Consider the following 18,404-nt stretch of genomic DNA (forward strand, 5'->3'; position numbering starts at 1 on the left):
CAAACCCGAACCCCGAACCCCGAACCCGAACCCGAACCTGAACCCCGAACCCATTTCTCGTTAATAACATCATTTCCAATGTCACTTCTGGGTTCCGCTTCCCCCGTCACTTCTGGGTCCACTTCCGGGTTCATTTCTGGGTTCCATTCAGGTCCCGTGGTCATTTCTGCATTTGTTTCCCATTTAGGGTTGGGTAACACTACTACTAACAGTACTGCTTCAGGTACTCCTTCGCGTGAGAGTACTAATTGTGCTACTATTTAGTGTTAGTGTTGGGGTACTAGTTAGTGTGCTAGTTAGCATACTAGTTAGTACAAGTCAGCTAGTAGGGGACTACTTAGCCTACTCATTGGCATTAGCATTATGGTTAAATTACTAGTTAGCATACTAGTTAGCATACTAGTTAGTACTGGTCAACTAGTTAGGGGACTGGTTAGCCTACTCCTTAGCATTAGGGTACTAGTCAGCATACTAGTTAGTACTAGTAAACTGGTTAGGCGACTAATTAGTCTACTTGTTAGTGTACAGGGTACTAGCAAGTGTACTAGTTAGTACTAGTCAACTAGTTAGGGGACTAGTTAGCCTACTCGGTAGTGTTAGGATACTAGTTAGGGTACCAGAAGGCATATTAATTAGTACAAGTCAACTAGTTAGGGGACTAGTCAGCATTAGGGTACTAGTTAGGGTACTAGTAAGCATACTAGTCAACTAGTGGGGGGGCTAGTTAGCCTACTCATTAGCATTAGGGTACTAGTTACAGTACTAGTTAGCATACTAGTTAGTGCTAATCAACTAGTTAGGGGACTAGGGTTAGGGGACTAGGGTTCAGGTTCGGGTTCGGGTTAGGGTTAGGGTGTTGGGGAAGATGAAACAGGAAAGCCTTATAAATATGATTGCCTGACAAAAGATTTTGGGAATATGAAAACTACAGGCAACATTGAAATGAAAGCCACTTTTGCAATACCAAGTCTTAGTTACTGAACAACTGGAAAACAATGGTATGGCCAACTGAAGGTAATCCCCTCTTGATTGAACAATACCCTCTGCTTGCAGGCAGGTCCAAGGGTCAGAGCAGACCCTACTAGCTCAGCAGAAGGGGTCCAAAGAGTAGTTTTTAGAAGTTAAGATGTAACACTCTATGGTAATATAAGAACTCTTATAGGCTGTATGTAAATGCTATAGGATTTGTATCTTGTATTAGATTGGTTAGTGACAATTAGAATATTCAGTACAGAAGATGATTTATTGTATTGTAACCAGGACTTCACCATTCTATTCTATTCTATTCCATTCCACTCTCATACTCGCTCTCTCTCTCTCTCTTACCCGCTTACTCTCTTGCTCTCTTGGGCCTGCTCCGAGCTGAGTCGGGCAGCTCTGAGCAGTGCCCCTATACCCACGCCCTTTGCAATAAACCATGTGTCCCAAGATCTGCCTATAGAGATCTCCGTCCGTCACCATCTCGTCTCCGTCTGAAACCTACATTAGGGTTCAGGGTTCAGGGTTCGGGTTAGGGTTCGGGTTCGGATTAGGGCTCGGGTTAGCGTTAGGGTTCAGGTTCAGGTTCGGGTTTGGGTCCGGGTTCGGGTTCAGGTTAGGGTTAGGGTTCAGGGTTCGGGTTCAGGTTAGGGTTCGGGTTCGGATTAGGGCTCGGGTTAGTGTTAGGGTTCGGGTTCGGGTTAGAGTTAGGGTTCGGGTTAGGGTTAGGGTTGGGTTAGAGTGAGGGTTAGGGTTAGGGGTTAGTGTTAGGATTCGGGTTAGGGTTTGGGTTTGGGTTCGGGTTCGCGTTCGGGGTAGTGTTGGGGTTTGGGTTAGGGTTAGGGTTGGGGTTGGGGTTTGGGTTAGGGTTAGGTTAAGGGTTAGGGGTTGGGGTTAGGGTTAAAAAGAACATCATTTCATCCTGGCACGTTCTTCTCTGCGGAACGCCTATCCGCCTCTTCGCTCCCTGCAAGGCTATTCGGTTCGCGGTGTCACTTGGAACTGAGAAGGAAGGTGCAGAGAGCACCACGATCTAACGGCGCTATGCAGGCTGGAAATGAAAGAGGGCTGCCACTGGAATGTGGTGCAAACACGGGTTTCCACGCGTTGAGGGTAATCTCTGGGTAAGCATGTTGATCTAGAACTGTTCTCTGTGCAAGACGTAGCCGAGAATCTTTCCCTTAATATTCAGGCTACAATGCAGTCAGAATGCGGTGCAACCTAGCGCTGCGAGGGAAACTGCATAGCTCAGGCGTGTTTCGGCAGTGGAAGCTGCCTTGAGCGTTTCTCTGGCGGCACCGTGCTCTCTGTGCGAGTAGACAATGGTTTGACTCCGGCAGATTGAAAGCGTGTCATGGGTGCTTAAGAGGCTGAACGATGGCACTGAGCACCGGGCTCGTGCGCTGAACGTATATGCTGAGAAAGGAGCGTTGCTGCCACTCGCCTGCCTGCCGAATTCAGGTTAGCATTGGGAAGATGGAAGCTCAACGACAGCTACTTTTAGCTCTACTGCTACCTGTTCCTCTTCCAGCCCTACCTGGGAACAATATCGCCTAACTTTAGGCTTCAAGATGCAGAAAACACAGTGGTCGATGCCGAGGAGAAGGCAAATGCAGAGTGCAGCAGGGTGTTTAGGTGGTTTTATGCACAGGCTGCAAGAGGAAGCGTGGCTGTCACTCGCTTGTTTTCAGATTCGAATTAGCAGTTGAAAACAGAAAGTTCAACTTGCACCTACTCGTGCTGCTACCTATTTCTCTTCCAGCTTTCCCTGGAAAGAACTGTGCCGAGGTGTAGGCTTCGAGATGCAGAGATTACAGTGGTAGATGCAGCAGAGAATGGAAATAGAGAGTGCAGCGGACAGTTTCTGGTGCTTTTACGTGAGGCAACGGGAAAAGTGCATCCCAGCTATGGCTTTGACTTCTCGAGCCTTTTTCTTTGGTAGCAGCTGCTGCAAGTGGGCAACGGAGCTGTGAGAGTGCATAATGTGATGGCACGGCTATCTGAGAAGGAAGCTCCTGGGCCACAGTGTGTTGTGCTCAGTTTCAAGGCTACTTGGAAGAGGGGGGTACTTGAAGAACGCCTTCTTTCTGGACGCCTCCTTCTGGGTGTGCACCAGCTGCATGGACTCTGCAGCACTGAAGGTGTTAGAACCTGCTTCTGGCCACGTTGTGTGATGGAGTGCAACGGCTGCGCCTTCGTGAAGCAGCCAGAGCATTCTCAGCTGAATCTGCTAGTGAAGAAGCTTTTGGCTGGACATTTGAAATTCGGTCCACTGAGTACGTTAGCCCGGTGCCCAGCTGCTTCGTTCTTCGCCTTCTGTGCTCTGGACAGAACTGAAGCCCAGCAATGCCTTTGAGCTTTGCCGCTCTTCAGCGCGAACACTGCACGCATCCACAGTGTGCTGTACAGGGATTTTCCTCAGCTCGACGTGCAATCATTGTCTTGCTGCTTCACAGAGTCCAAACTGTCCGCGTAGCTCTTGCTCAGCGAAATGCGTCAGGAGAGAAACACTTGCTGGATTAGCTTTTCGCTGGCCAAGACTTTCAACACAGCACGACAATTTGGGCAAGGAGGAGGAGAAAGGAAGAACATCCTTTCATCCTTGCACGTTCTTCTGTGAGAGACGCCTATCCATGCCTTCACTCCCCGCAAGGCTCTAAGGTTCACGGTGGTACTTGGAAGTGAGAAGGCAGGTGCAGAGAGCACCGCGATCTGACGGCGCTGTGCAGGCTGTAAAGGAAAGAGAGCTGCCACTGGAATGTGGTGGAAATACAGGTTTCCACGCGTCGAGGGTAAGTTCTGGGTAAGCTTGTTGACCTAAAACTGTTCTCTGTGCCAGACGTAGCCTAGAATCTTTCCCTTTTCATTTGGACGACAAGAAAGACCGAATGTGTTGCTATATGTCGCTGAGAGGGAAAGTGCATAGCCCAGGCGTGTGTCGGCAGAAGCAGTTGGCTGGAGCATTTCGCTGCTGGCACAGTGCTCTGTGCAACAAGTAGACGACGCTTCGACTCTGGCAGAATGAAAGCGCGACAATGGGTACCAAAGGGGTGGAACGAAGGGGCAGAGCACCGGGCTCGTGTCCGCAGCGTACAAACTGAGAAAGGAGCATGGCTGGCTCTCCCCTCCTGCCGAATTCACGTTAGCATTGAGAAGGAGGAAGTTCAACGACAGCTACTTACTTGTGCTACAACTTATTCCTCTTCCAACCATCCCAGGGAACACTGGCGCTTACCTTTCGACTCCGAGATGCAGAAAACACAGTGGTCAATGCCAAGGAGAGGGGAAGTAGAAAGTGCAGCGGGGAGTTGAAGTGGCTTTACGTGAGGCAAGGGGAAGGTGCAGCCCAGCATTGGCTTTTCCTTCTAGTTCTTTTCTTCAGGAGAGCAGCTAGCAACCGAGCTGCGAGAGCCAACAATGGGATGGCACGTCTGTCAGAGAAGCCGCAGTCTATGGTGCTGTAGACTGCTGTGCACAGTTTTAATGCTGCTGTCACTACACGGTACTTTTGGAACGGCTTCTCTCCTGACTCTCCCATCTCTGTGAGCTCTAGCTGCTTGAACTTGGCCACACTGAAGGTGTGTGGACGTGATTGCGCTGCGAGTATCAAGTCTTCCAGAGACGAAGGATAGTCAACAAATGCTTTCTCACCTGGCCCATCTCTCAGTCCCAACTGTGGCTGGAAACGCTGCTGTGCTGCAAGGGTGGACTTAGCCACTCTGAGAGAATGTGATGACGCTCTATAGATAGTTGTGAAGGAAAGTGCTGGTCACTGCAATGTTTCGCCTAGTTTACAGACTTTAGAGGGACTAGGAAGGCCAACGCCTTGTTCTAGCACTTGTTCTCTGCGTGCAGCTGCTGGATGTTTGGAAGGGCTTTGGGATCCGCGAGAGGTGGAGGGTAAGATGCTACCTAGAGCTTGAAGGAAAGTGCATATCTCCAGGGCCTTTGATGCAGTTCAGTGGGTGCGAGTTCCATGTTGAGCACGTTCATGATGGCACAGAAAAGGTTCTGAAAGAAAGAGGCCATGCTGGAACTGCCTTGACTTTTGCCACTTAGAAACTGCACAGCCGACAATGAAAAGATTCCTCTTGCTTCTCTGCTACGTGCAGGATCACATTCTTTTATGTCTCCAAGAGGCAGGATGCACAGCGGAGCTCTTCCACCAACTGCTCGCACACGACTGCGGCCACGCCAGCGAAGCGCGGCACTGTCAGCGCTCATGGAAACAACCACACGATGGCGCTGACGACTTGCAAAAGAAGGCCAAGCACCTGGCGCTGCTCGAAACCGCCCCAAGGGCAGAGGCAAGTTGCAAACGTCCCTGCACTCCAATCAACAGCACATGAGGACAAAAAGATTTCCCTCATCTTCCCCTTCCAAGAGCGGACTCTTCTTTACACCACACTCCAAGAGCCAGACAAACCTCTTTGACCCAAACAAATCTTTTCCCTCTCGCAGATTCTGCCCACCAACTTGAAACCATCTGGCAAAAACAGAGCTCAAAACAGTGCCAGTTTGAGGAAGCTCTTGCTGCCTACAACTTCAACTGCACCCCTCAAACTAGCAGCACACATGCTGTTCTCAGCACTTGCCTTCTCAGCTCTAGGTACCATCCTAAGCCTTCCCTGTCCCAGAGTCAGGATCCAAAGACAACGGCACCACGGACTGCTCACACACTAAAGGCACCAGGACAAAAGGCTCACGAGCTTGGCCTTTGCATTCCCACTGACAGCTCAACGGCTCTAACCCAGAGAACTGCCTGTTGGGAAAAGCCTTTAAAATCCCTAAGAGCACGTGATGTGCACATCCAAACCTGCTTTCCTTGCCAAAGAGAGCAACTACAAGCCCATCTCCAAAGAAATGACATCCCCTCCTCCAAAATACAACACATCCAGCCACTGATCCACCTCCAGTATTGAATATGTCCAACAATTGCCCCTACACGCCCAGGGGCCAGAAGAGAAATGTCTTGCTGGACTATTCCTCCCCATGCTACCTTAACATCTGCTCCAGCAACACTGGCACTATGTCCTTGCCTTCCCAAGGAAAGGCACTCCGAGTCTCTTGGCCTTGTCTTGCCTTCAGTACCTTGTCTAGTTCTTCTTAAGCTACCCTTGCTCTGCTTCCTTTCCCTGCGTCTGCCTTGCCTTGCACTACCTACAACTTGCTGGCTTTGCTTTGCCCTGCTTACCACTCTCTACCTCACCTTCCATGCAGGCAAGGCGCTGCAAAGCAAGTGCAGGCAATTGTGGGCAAGTCAAGGGAGAGCTAAGCAAGGCCAGAGCAGTGAGGGGAAAGCAAATGGAGTGGTAGGCAAGAGAAGGCCCAGACGTTACAGGCAAGGCTGGCCGTAGGAAGGAAAGTCCACTGATGGGTAGGCCAGGCAGAAACAAGAAGGGCTCAGCAGGCCAAGGCCCTGGAGGAAAGCAGTAGACAGGTCAAGGGTGGGGCATGGCCGTGCAAAGGAATGCAAGGCTCCAGAGAGCTAGCAGGGCAAGACAAGGAAACGGTTGTCTTGCCAAGTCAAGGCAAGGATAGGCAAGGCAGGTGAGAAGTACATTCGAGGACTACTGGTACACAAAAGTGGCCAGGACCAACTGCCCTGTGTGGCCTTGCTTGGCGAGGAGAGGCAGGGCAATGAGGGTCCTAGAAGGAAAAGGAAAGGTGAGGCCAGACCTAGACGAATGTGAAAGGAAGTCAGGTGGGGGATGGGTGAGCAAGTCAATGCAAGGCAGGGGAGAAAAGGCAGGTTGAGGGAAGGCTACAGAGGGGGCAGCAAGGAAATGCAAGGCATGGGGAGGCATGTGAGGAGTGGGTGCTGCCAGCCAGCTGGGATGGCAGGGGCGGGGCAACTGCAAGTAGCATGGCAGGGATGTGGAGGGGGGTGTTAGTGTGTGGGAGGTGTGTGTGTGTGTGTGCAGCGGAGTGCAGGGTAAGTGCAGGTGTGTGTGCATGTGCATAGGGGGGTTTTGTGCCAGGTGCTGTGCCGGGGGGATCCGTCCCACCGCCAAGAAGGTGTGGGAGTGAAAGGAGTAACATAGATGTGTCTTTACAAAGAGACCGTGTGAATCCGTCCTTAGACAAGGCTAGGAATTTACTGGTAGGGGAGTAACAGAAGAAAGTATTAGTTCTAGAAACTGTTACTAATCGACAGAGACTGTTGCTCAGCCAAGGCCCTGTTAAATTCCTGAACCTAGAGCAAGGCAACAAAGACTTAATAGCATTAGGAATAGTTTTGTTTTCTTCCTTCTCCATACCAAGGGGGGGGGGTACATATTAGAGGGGAGCATAGAGTAGGCAGTTCCGGAAGTCTGTAATTCCCGAGTACCTCAGAGGGTGCTGTTGCCAGGAACTTAGCATAAAAAGGGGGCTGCGTCCTGCAATCAGTTGAGAGACTCCATGGCAAAAGCCACATGGCCTCTCCCTGTAGTTGAAGAATGTTACAGGACTCCTCTGTCTCCTTTTTGGTGGATGAAGAAACTCAGAAAGCAACACTTCTGCCAGAACTCTCCAAGATGCCCCCTTTGCTCCCAGTGACTCCATCACTGCCCGGGAAGCTGTCTTTTCTACCAGAGGAGTTCGAGATACAGTTAAAAGTCATGTGGCAGAGAAAAAAGGCAAGAATTGGTTTACAAGGGATGGCAAACAAGAGATACCAGAAGCTTTGGCCCTACCAATATTAAAAGAACTCCGTGAAGAGAGTCCTTGCACTTCCTGAGGACTGGCAGAAGCCTTCCTCATGCTGTATGTTGCTGGGGGTCTTTTTAGACTGGCAAAACGGGCTGTTGAAGGTTGCTTGATCTGTGCTAAAGCAAACAGCCAAGTTACAAAGTAACTTGCCAGGGGAGGGAGGCCTTGGGCTGCATGTCCCTTCCAAAGATGCCAGCTGGATTTTCCTGAGATGCCCCAAGTGGGAAGGCTTCATATCTTCTGCTAATGGTATGTCAGCTAGCAAGGTGGCCAGAAGCATTTCCAACTGCTTCAGCAACGACAGGATCAGTTATTAAGGCATCTTTGGAACAAATCATTCCAAGATACAGCATTGTAGAAGCAATAGACTCAGATAGGGGAACTCATTTTACAGGAAAGATCCTTCAAGGGGTTTTGGCTTCTTTAGGAACGCAATGGAACCTCCATAGGCCCTGGCACCCCCAGAGCTCGGCTCGGGTAGAAAACAATGAATAGAGAAAGAAACACCTTTTGAAGCTGGTAATAGAAACCAAGATGCCATGGCTAGGGCTTTGGACATTGGCTTTGGCGAGAATGAGAGCCCGACCCAGAAGAGAGATTCCGTTATCCCCCTTTCTGTCGTTGTTATGAATTACCCGGGTAAGTCTCAACCTAGTGGGGGAGTAGAGGTAAGTGATGTATATTTAAAACCATCTGTGGCCAGGATACTGCTTCTTGTGAAACCCCTTCAACAGGAAGCTCAGCTGGCACAAGCCCCACCTTTGGACTTTGCTGCTTCTAACATCCAACCAGGAGATTGAGTCCTAGTTAAGGAGTAGAAAGAAGCGCCAGTGGTTCTGAAATGGCGTGGCCCATTCCAAGTGTCACTGATGACAGAAACAGCCATCAAGACAGCTGAACACTCGGGTCAAGGTCTCTGAAGCCTCAGAGATTTGCACATCTCAGCTGGAGGAGAAGGCCGGGAGGCTGTGACTGACACTCTGCAGGAGTGGGCCGGAGCAGTAGCCAGTGCTTCAACATCCGTGGAAGCCCTGCGTGCCTACCCACAGACCATCTGCTGAAATAGTCTCTATGGGCATCCCTCCTCTAGAATCTCCGCTCACTGGGGCGCTAATACTTGCTGGATTATTTTATGTTAAGTGGTTTCTGTGTCTTCAATTGCCACAGGTGCTGCAGAAGACAACGGGAAAACTAGACTAGCTAATTAGATCACATTATTAAAATATTTTCCTTACTAGTTCTACTTTTATATGGTCAGCTAAGTTTAGGCCAGGAGTGGGAGAATCAATTTGCAGCCTTAGGAGAAGAAGTAGCAAAAGTTTTTAACCTTAGCAATTGCTGGCTCTGTGGAGGGCCAGGAGGATCTGAAGAGTGCCTATGGCTGGCTAGCCCAGATGAACCTAAGTGGTGGCTCCACACCCGACATGAGGTCCATACTAGGATGGGATTTGGGGCCAAAGAAGGAAGTCCATGGCTATAGGAGAAGGTTTCACGAAGGATGTCTGGACTTCAGGTGGCTCTCTTGAAAGCTGTTTATTGCATAGGCGAAGTTACAGCATTTCAGGGAGCGGGTATCCAGAGCCAGCCCTACAGCTGCCAGCTCCAGCTGTAGGCATACCTGAAGCTGCTTTCTGTTCAAGTTACAAAGCATTCTATACTTTTCTTTGCAGAGTATCTTAACACATAACAACCAATAAGCACCATACCCAATACCTTTACATTTGCCTATAGCCTATCATAGCTACTACCATCACCATATTATAGTCATTATTATCCAATCACAAGAGTAAGTAAGTTACAATTTAAGCTTACAGTGGAAAATTCTTAGACCTTTCTTCTTCTTGCTACATCAACATTTCTTGTTTGCCTGCCATATCTTTCTTTTTGGTAAAGACACGTTTTCTATTTACTTATGCTCTTCTTGAGACTTACTTACTTGGTGAAAAACAAGTCTTTGTTTGTAATCACATACCTTTGTCCTGCTCCTAAAAATCTCCTTCCAACTCATCTCCAACCTTTGCCTTCTCAGTTACTCAGCGATCACTGTTTCAGCAAAACATCTTTTGTTCCATATCAAAACTTGCTTCCATTTCTACCTCATCCCCAGCTTCTACATTCACAGACCTTTCTGCCAAGCCCACATACCTGTGAAACTTTCTTACCAAACTTTCATCCTCCCCAACACATGGCCACTTCATTCTTCTCCAACAGGCACTTATTGCCTAAACAGGACAGGGCAGGTCTATGTAGGAAAAGGCGTTTGTCAATTGACTTTCCCTCTGGCTTTAAACAATTGGCTTTGGACCCACAATTGCCCTCCTTACAGTTGTTCCAAATATCAAGACAAATGCAATCAAATAGCCGTTCAGCTCACTAATGGTAGCTGTGTAAGGTGTTCTTACCACACTTACCAAAAATATTTGGAAGCCTGTAAAGCAATGGGGAGGGACAAGGGGTTTTTTTGACCACCTATTTTTAAGCTGCCCCCACAAAAATTCCACAAGTAGAAGACATGTTGTTCATGATTATCAGTGGGAATGGCAACACCGGATCAGAACTCAAAGCCTTTAGTGAGTTCTGCTCCAAATCCAACCAAACAGCTTGCAGATGTAAATGTAGATGGGAACCCTGTGTGGGAGCTTGGAAATGCAAATACTGTGACCCTTATGGTGGGGCAGCTATTGTTGGAGGACCGTTAGGCCCGGGAATCCTGCTGTATTTTGACCCACCAATTGATGACCAAGGGTAGGAAGGCCCCTTTGCTTTGAAAGGACATTATTGGATTTGTGGCCAACATGCTTAGCTCAGGTTACCTCCAAACTGGTCAGGGATATGGTGTATATTTTAGACCATTGTTCTTTTTGCTACTACAAGTTCAGGGAAATCGCTTAGGAATCAAAATCTGTGAGGATTTAATTAGAGAAAAGCAGTCAGCTGATGCAGCCTTGGCTGCAGGGAGCACCCCAAAACGGGGAGAAGATGAATGGCCACCAGAACAAGTTACGCAACACGATGGACCGGCCCCTTGGAAACCTAAGGAATTAATCCCAGATGCCTGGGAACCCATTTATCATTTCAATGAGATAATTAGGTTACAAGCTGTCTCAGAAATAATTACCAACCAGCCAGCCACAGCTCTTGACCATCTTGCTGAGCAACCCACTTCAATGAGGAAAGCGGTATTTCAACATTGGATGGTATTAGATTATCTGTTAGCAGAAGAAGGAGGAGTTTGTGGGAAATTAAATGACTCGAGATGCTGTTTGCAAGCAGATGACAGCGGAAATGTGGTCAAACAAATAACAAAGAACGTCAGCTCATGGACCTGTCCAAGTGTTGAAAGGATGGTAATGGGACGTTTTCCTGGCTAACTGGCCAGCTATGGGCTAAATTGTTACAGCAGGGATTACTGTAACACGCCTATATCAAACCAGGAGTCCCGTGGAAAAGAAGTATATATGGGCAGATTCGTGGTAGATGATTCAGAGGTCTTTATTTCTCCAGCCGCATGGCAGGGGCTCTGCTCAGGAACTCCCCCAGTCACGGGACCCGAGGGTCCTTGGCCACACCGGGGAACACAAACCAACCAATGGGGAATGAAGCTGACCAGGGGCAGGGAAACCCTGTGTCTCCCCCCCAGGGCCCATCTCCCAGGGCTCCATGGCAAGGGGGGAGACCTCAACACTAAATGAATACCATTTCTCCTCTTATATGCTATAGCAACTCTAATCTTTTGACCATGCATGACACCATGCTGGGTGCAGCTCTTTCAGCAGGTGGTCAAGGGGATGCCTCTAGCAGCCATGCCTACCTGATCCAGAAAGGACTACAAAAGGACAGAAAAGGATGTCACTGCAAATAATAGCAAAAGCCAAGAAGACTCAAGAAGAAAAAATTAAATCAATGGTAATTAAGGTTTGTAAAGACAAATACAGATCAACGAAAAAGAGGAGGGATTAAAAGGAATGAGATGGATGAGTCTTTACAAACAGACCGTGTGAATCGGCCTGTAGACAAGGCTAGGAACTTATGGGGAGTGAAGTAACAGAAGAAACTATTAGTTCTCTAGAACTGTTGCTAATCAACAGGGACTGTTGATTAATCAAGGCCGTGTTAAATTCCTGAACCTAGAGCAAGGCAACAAAGACTTAATAGCATTAGGAATGGTTTCTTTTTCTTTCTTTTCGATGCCAAAAGGGGGGTGCATATTAGAGGAGGGCATAGAGTAGGCAGTTCTGGAAGTCTGTATCTCCCGAATACCTCAGCCAGTGGGGAAAAGGAAGAGACTGTTGTGGCCAGGAACTTGGCATAAAAAAGGGGCTGCATCCTGCAACCGTTTGACAGACCCCATGGGAAAAGCCCCATGGACTCTCCCTGTAGTCGAAGAATGTTGCAGGACTCCTCTGTCTCCTTTTCGGACATAAACCTCAGGCATCGTGGATTAATTTTCCCTAACGGCAGCGACCTGCTGCGTGCTCTCCGTGCTCCTCCCCAGCCCCCCGGCAGGTGTAAAATAGTTCCCGGCGGCTCCCACCACGCGTTACAGACGGCTGCGCGGCCCCGGGGCTGCTCGCAGTGCTTCCCTGCCCCGCCAGGGCTGCCCGCGGGCTGCGGAGCCACCTCGCCACCGGCGCGGCCAGGGCCGGGGCCCTTCTCGACAGCAGCCGAGGGGCTGTGGAGCGGGCGGCTGCGGGACGATCAGCTATTTTATGCCGCGCGGTGCTGCCGCCTCCATCTAGCCCTCCATCGCGCCGCCGGCCGACCCCGCCTGGCGCGTTCACTCTCGGCCGCGCTCGCCGCCCGCCCGGCCTCGCCGGAAGCTCTCCCGCCCGGGCTGTGCCCCGGCTCCGCTTGCGGCTCGGCAGGGCCCGGCCGCACGCGTGCTGCGTTACTCGGAGCACCCGCGTTGCGCCGCAGGCGACGGGGAAGGCGGGGCGGGCCGGCGCCATCGTGGTAGCGCGAGGAGAGGAGCGCCCGGGCGGGGCGGCGAGTGGCGCGGCGGTGAGCGCTTCTGCTTCCTGTCGCTCGGCGGCCGCCCTCGGCAGGTGCCGTGTGACCCCGCGGAGCGGCGAGGCCGGCCGGGCGGTGCGCGGCGAGGCTTTCGGCCAGCGGCGGCCGCAGCGAGAGGCTGCTGGCACTGCCCGTGCCGGTGGAGAGAGCGGGGATCCGAGGCCGGCCTTCCCAGAGCGACGAGGGGTGGCCGCCTTTGCCGCGCTGCCCTCCGTGCAGCACGTGGCCGATTCCGGCGAACCCGGGGTCTCCGCAGCGGCGCGGGCGGGAGGGAGTGGGGAGCGCGCTCGGTGCCGTGCCGGCCGCTCCCGCCCAGCACTGCGCTCTGCCGAGGCGTTTTCCCGCCCGTCCTGGGAAAGACACAAGGGACACCAAAAGTTGGAGCTTAGCTGTCAGGGGGAGCAACTTCCCTCCATTGGCGACCTCCTTTTCCCTCTGATTCAGCTACCTTGTGGTAGGTGCGGTGGTGCTGAAGAAGAGTGGCGCCTTGGCACAGTTGCTGTCATAGGTGGTGCGAGAGCTCCACGCAAAGAGCTTTGAGTGGCACGTGTGAGGGTAGGAGGGTACGGCACCCACAGCTGAAGGGAAAAAAGGTCAGGGCATGTCATCAGCCGCAGTCGTGCTAAGTTGTTCATCTTTGCAAACTGCTTGCCGAGTTCTTCCTTTCTTAGGTAATGGGGGTTTGTATCAACCAGAACTGCATATGGTCAGTATTTGCAGAGAAGGTTACTTGGACTGTTGTTGAAGTGAGTGTAGCAGTTTCTATGGCATTCTGCAAAAAAAGTGACAGGTGTCTCTGTGTTCCCCAATTCTTAACAAAAATGAAGTTAACAAAGCCTTGAAAAGAGGTTTTACAAAACTTCAGGGATTTTTTCCTACGAGTACTGTAGAGACAACCATAGTCACCTTGTCTTTCCAAAAGTGAAGGTTACATCTTTTTGTCCAAGAGCATCAAGTGCTTTTGGTCAGCGTTTGTGTGCAAGCATTAGCCTTGTTCTTGTTCTTCCTTGGAGAACTTTTACAATACTCAGATGATCTGTGTAGGCTGCAGAGTGCAGTGGTGAACTTCAAGGCTTCCAGCAGAAGGGAGATGCTGTCCACGTTTTGGATTTTCCTTAGTCTGAACCTTCAATGTCCAAGGCTTCACTTTTCAAGCAGTTGGAAGAGCTCCAAATTAAGATATGAACAGGTCTTAATTGACCTTGTCACCGCCTCAGTTCGTCAGGTAATGCTGTGCACTGGATTTAATTGCCTAGTGCAACATGTGCTAAAAATATGTAGAGTGTCTCCTCGATTACCCTTCCAGAAGGGTTTGAATGGAGAACAAGGAGTTCCGAAGACAGGTATTTGGTGTACGAGAAGTAGAACTTAGTTGATTGCAGGGCACTGCATGCACAAATGTCTAAGGAGGATCCCTCTTTTTTTGTCCCATCTATGCTTGTTCTCATTTGAAATCCTGAACACTCTGGAGGTTGGTTTTGTTAGGGTTGTGGCTGGGGAAGGGGTGGTGGTGGGGGAGGGGTGGGTGTTGTTTCTGATCTTTTTAATTTCCAGGATAATGTACAAAGAACTTGTGCCCAAAACCAGCAGTATGAAGCAATGCAGGTATAAAAGAAGGTCACCGAAATGTCGGATAATATGAATCTGAAAGCGCTTCAGTATTTTACCCAGGAGTTTCACTCCAACAAGGTGATTGTCCTTCACAGAAATGTAGTGGCAGGCTTATGCCATGCTAGAAGTGATGACCTTTCTCTGCCCCAAATTGACCAGCAAGATATTTTGGCTCTTGATTTAAACCCCTGAGCCAGCTGTGTTTCAGGCTGCAGAAGCTGCAGGTGTTGTGGCAGACGCGGGGTGCAGCCCTGCCTGCCGGTCCCGACCTGGCGCACGCCAGTGGCAGCCGTCAGCGCCCGGGGTCCCCTGTGCCACCCACGCCAGGGCTCTGCCTGCCTGCTTCGCACCCCTGGTAGCCTCAGGGAAACAGCGGACTACTCCATCTACTTTAAAAACAAACAAGCAAACAAAAAGCCCACTGTAAAAATATGTAAAAGTCTTGAAACTAATTCTCAGCGCTTGCTCGGAGTTTGTTGATGGCGCAAATGGATTTTGGATAAACTGGTACTGCTAGTACTACTTTTAAATTAGGTTCCTAAACTTCAGAAAGGAGAAGATGGTGGTCACATACCCCTGAGGAATGTTTGAAAAAGTAAGAGTGCTCAGTCATTTAAAGGTGGCCAGAAAATGGGTGTGGCAGTGGAGTGGACACTCTGCGAGTAGGTAGCCTTAAGTCATGCAGCGACTGGCACTTCAGTGGGAATTTTGCATCAACACCTAGAGATCGTGTCATGATGTGTTGCATAACAGCAGATTGGGCCAAAATTCTGCTGACTTTGATCAAGGTGGACGGGCCACCTTCACTTAACCTGGCAAAGGGACATAAGTCAATGATGTTTGAAAAGCAGCCATAAAACATAGCTCCTTTAGTTTGTTGGACTGTTGCAAGTCTGCAAAGCTCTGTTGGCAGGTCACTGGAAGTAGCTGTTGGAATCTAACTGCGGTTGGACTCTTTGTCAGTCAGCATCACCAGGAGGCTTAACAGTTTAGGTTGAGAGGTGGTGCATGTTTTTTTTCAGAGGAATGGCCCAGTGAAGAGCAGTGTTCACTGCCATGACTGCCGTTGTAGCCTTCAAGAGAAATCTTGGTTCATTCAGAGAGAACTTCCTTGGTTCTGCTGGTTTGGTTTCACAGCTGGAGCAAAGGTAGAGCACTGGAAGCAATTCCTAGGGCAGAAGCGGGAGATATCCAAAGCTCTGGACTTTGTTGTCCTCAGCACAGTGTAAGTGAGCGTAGTCTAATTGGAGGAGTGGTGAGCATCAGTGATATCAGATTTTTTACAAGTTCTTAATTCTGTCAAAACAAGAAAGAAGGAGAGTGATGAAGATGAAATCCTTTCCTCTTAAATCTGCCTACAGAGCAACTTCAGGGGTAGTTGTAATGTGTATTCACCTATTTTGAATTGCCCAAAACCAGGCCTGGAGATGCTTCAGAGACAGAGTCAGAGAAGCGGGTATTTGCTTTATTTGGCGCTGGGTGCGTGGGGGATCGCTCCTCCTAACACACACACGCAGAGCACTCCATACAGTCCAGCATTATGTGTAAAATTTTTGAATATTCATCACATTCCTTGGGATAGGAGTAGTTCTAGAAATTACTTCTCGCAAGTCATTGATCATCATTAGCAGACGTGCCACGCATGCGCTGTGTACCCAGGTGGTCGCACTGAGGAAGGCTCCTCTTCTTCCTCGGGGGTCTTTCTGATAAAGATCAGTAGTCTCCATCACAATGCACTTTTTACCTTTCTTTCTGGAGCATGCGCAGTTCTTCGCTGGATGATTCAGCGATCTCTGTGCTGGTTTTCAAAAGATCCTGTTCCTCTTATCTTGACAAGATTAAGGCAAGTGCTGCTGCTTAGGTTTTGTGATTAACATTTGCTGTCTCTTAGTAGTTCACTCGTGTTTACATGAGTAAACTATGGATCAACCCCCTTCTCAATTTTAGCACTGAAAGGATATCAGAGTCATTTAAAGAGATGTCTCCTATGGAGTACTATAAAACTGCCATCATGGTAACACGTTTTCATACAGTAGTTTTAGCACAGAAGTAATATATGTACAATCTTGGATGTTTCAACCTGCTGACTCGAGAGCCAGTGTTGAGCTTTTCTCTTTTAAATCCAGTCTTAGAGCTCTGCAGGGATCACTGCAGCATGACGTTGTGACAAGGGGATGCTGATTCATGCATAAACCTTTGATGCTTTCCTTATATCTTCAAGCAGCTTTGAAAACCAGTGATGATCTGGCATGTTGCGACTTGAGAGTCATGGTAAAGGTTTCACCAAACACTTTGTAATATCATGCTGCAGCTTTCATGCCTAAGGAAATAGCATTGAGCATATGGCTGGCAAAATGCCAAAAGAATGAGCCAAAACCAATATCCTTTAATGGGAAAGATGGAAAACATTTAGATGTGTTTATTTGAACTAAAATTCCTGTGGACCAAGCCTAAATGTATTTCACACTAAATTCTTAGAACTGATTTTAAGGGAAGATGTGAGAAAACATCCATTGTCAAAATATTTTTCTACTATACCATAAACAAGACTTTTCAAGGTTGCAGGTGGCTTGGTCGTTTACATACTCTGCTACCTCTTCTGTGAGAGAGAAAAGTCTCTCACGGACTTAGAAAATAGCAAGAAAATCCTCGCTAGCAGCATTTTTGTATCGACACTGGTCCTTCTCATTTCCTTTTCTCTAGAACACATTTCTCAGGCTCAGTGAGCAGATGTGCGTGCAAGTGGTTCGGTGTGTCCTTGGAATTCAAATAGTCAGGATCAGATGGGTTTCTGCAGTGAAAGGATACAAGGAAACGGGGATATAGCCTACAGTGGGAACTCCTGTGATTTTGCTCCTCTCCAAACATTTCTCCTCTCCAAATGGATCTCTGTAGGAAACTTGACACATTCTTCTACTCCTGGGAGTCATTAATAAAGAAACCTGGGGTGTTTATTAGGTGACAGTGCTGTTCCTGCTGTGCACCTTTGCACCTGGCTCACAGACCATTTTCACACAGCCGTGGTCCAGAATGCGGGCAGACAAAAACCCACCAGTTTTCTCTTGCCTACTTGACTTTTCAAATTCTTATTATGTGATGATTATCGCATCATTTTGTCCATAATATCTGAAATAATTTGCCATGCAGTTTTGAATACAGTGCAAATACGTATTTTACTCTTAGAAATTTGAAAGTGAGTTACATTTAATAGTAGTTTGTGAGTAGTATGGCAATCAGGCCTTAAATACGCCAATCAGGCTTGTAAATAAACCCATATTATCAGTCAATCTCTTCAATCTATTCATGTGTTTATATGGGATTTTATTCCTATAGAATAGAAAACTCGGAGCAGTGGCAAAGAAGGGGGGGGGGGGGGGGGGGGGGCAGCAGCGGCCCTGCTCTGAGCGGGGCAGGGAAAGGCAGGCTCGGGATCCCAGGGTTTCTCACCTGAGGCACCCGAGCAGATGGTGAAGAGTCCCTCTTTTAGTGAAGGTAGACTGTTAAGAAGGTTCCAATGCAACGGCCGCTCTTATGAACAGAGCTGCACTCACGGTAGAAGAAAGGCAGCAGGAGACGGAATCCTGCAGTGGTGACCAGTTCTCCCCACAGCCACCACAGCCTCTCCCCCCTCCGAATGCTTGAGAGAACAAGAGCTGGGGGCTGCATGCAACCCCATTTTCCCAGTCCAAAGTTCACTGTATCTCTGCCCTCACGAGACACCTCAGCTAAAAGAGAGTAGCCAGCTGCATCCCTCCCCTGAGCGGTGACAAATTCTTTTGTCTCTCTTAAGTGTCCAGTCGTTATTGTCTCCTAGCGTATGGGGGAAAGCTCCTTAAGAGAAAAAAACCCCCAAAAAACAAAAGGAGAACTACTAAAACCCCAACATACGGGTGATTCTCACCTTCCTTCTCTGTCCTGTGGTGGTCGGCGATGGAAGAGACGGGGCAGATTGCTCGGATGCAAGAAGCCGATTTTATTGATACAGAGCTGAGTATTTATACCTTTTCAGCAGTAACTAAAAATAGATTCTTATATAAGCAGCAATCACTATAACAACCATATCTATAATTCTTAATAACATTGCAAAACTACAAGCTAGCATTAACCGACAC

Source organism: Corvus hawaiiensis, chromosome 17, assembly GCF_020740725.1.
Source record: "Corvus hawaiiensis isolate bCorHaw1 chromosome 17, bCorHaw1.pri.cur, whole genome shotgun sequence".
Taxonomy (NCBI): domain Eukaryota; kingdom Metazoa; phylum Chordata; class Aves; order Passeriformes; family Corvidae; genus Corvus; species Corvus hawaiiensis.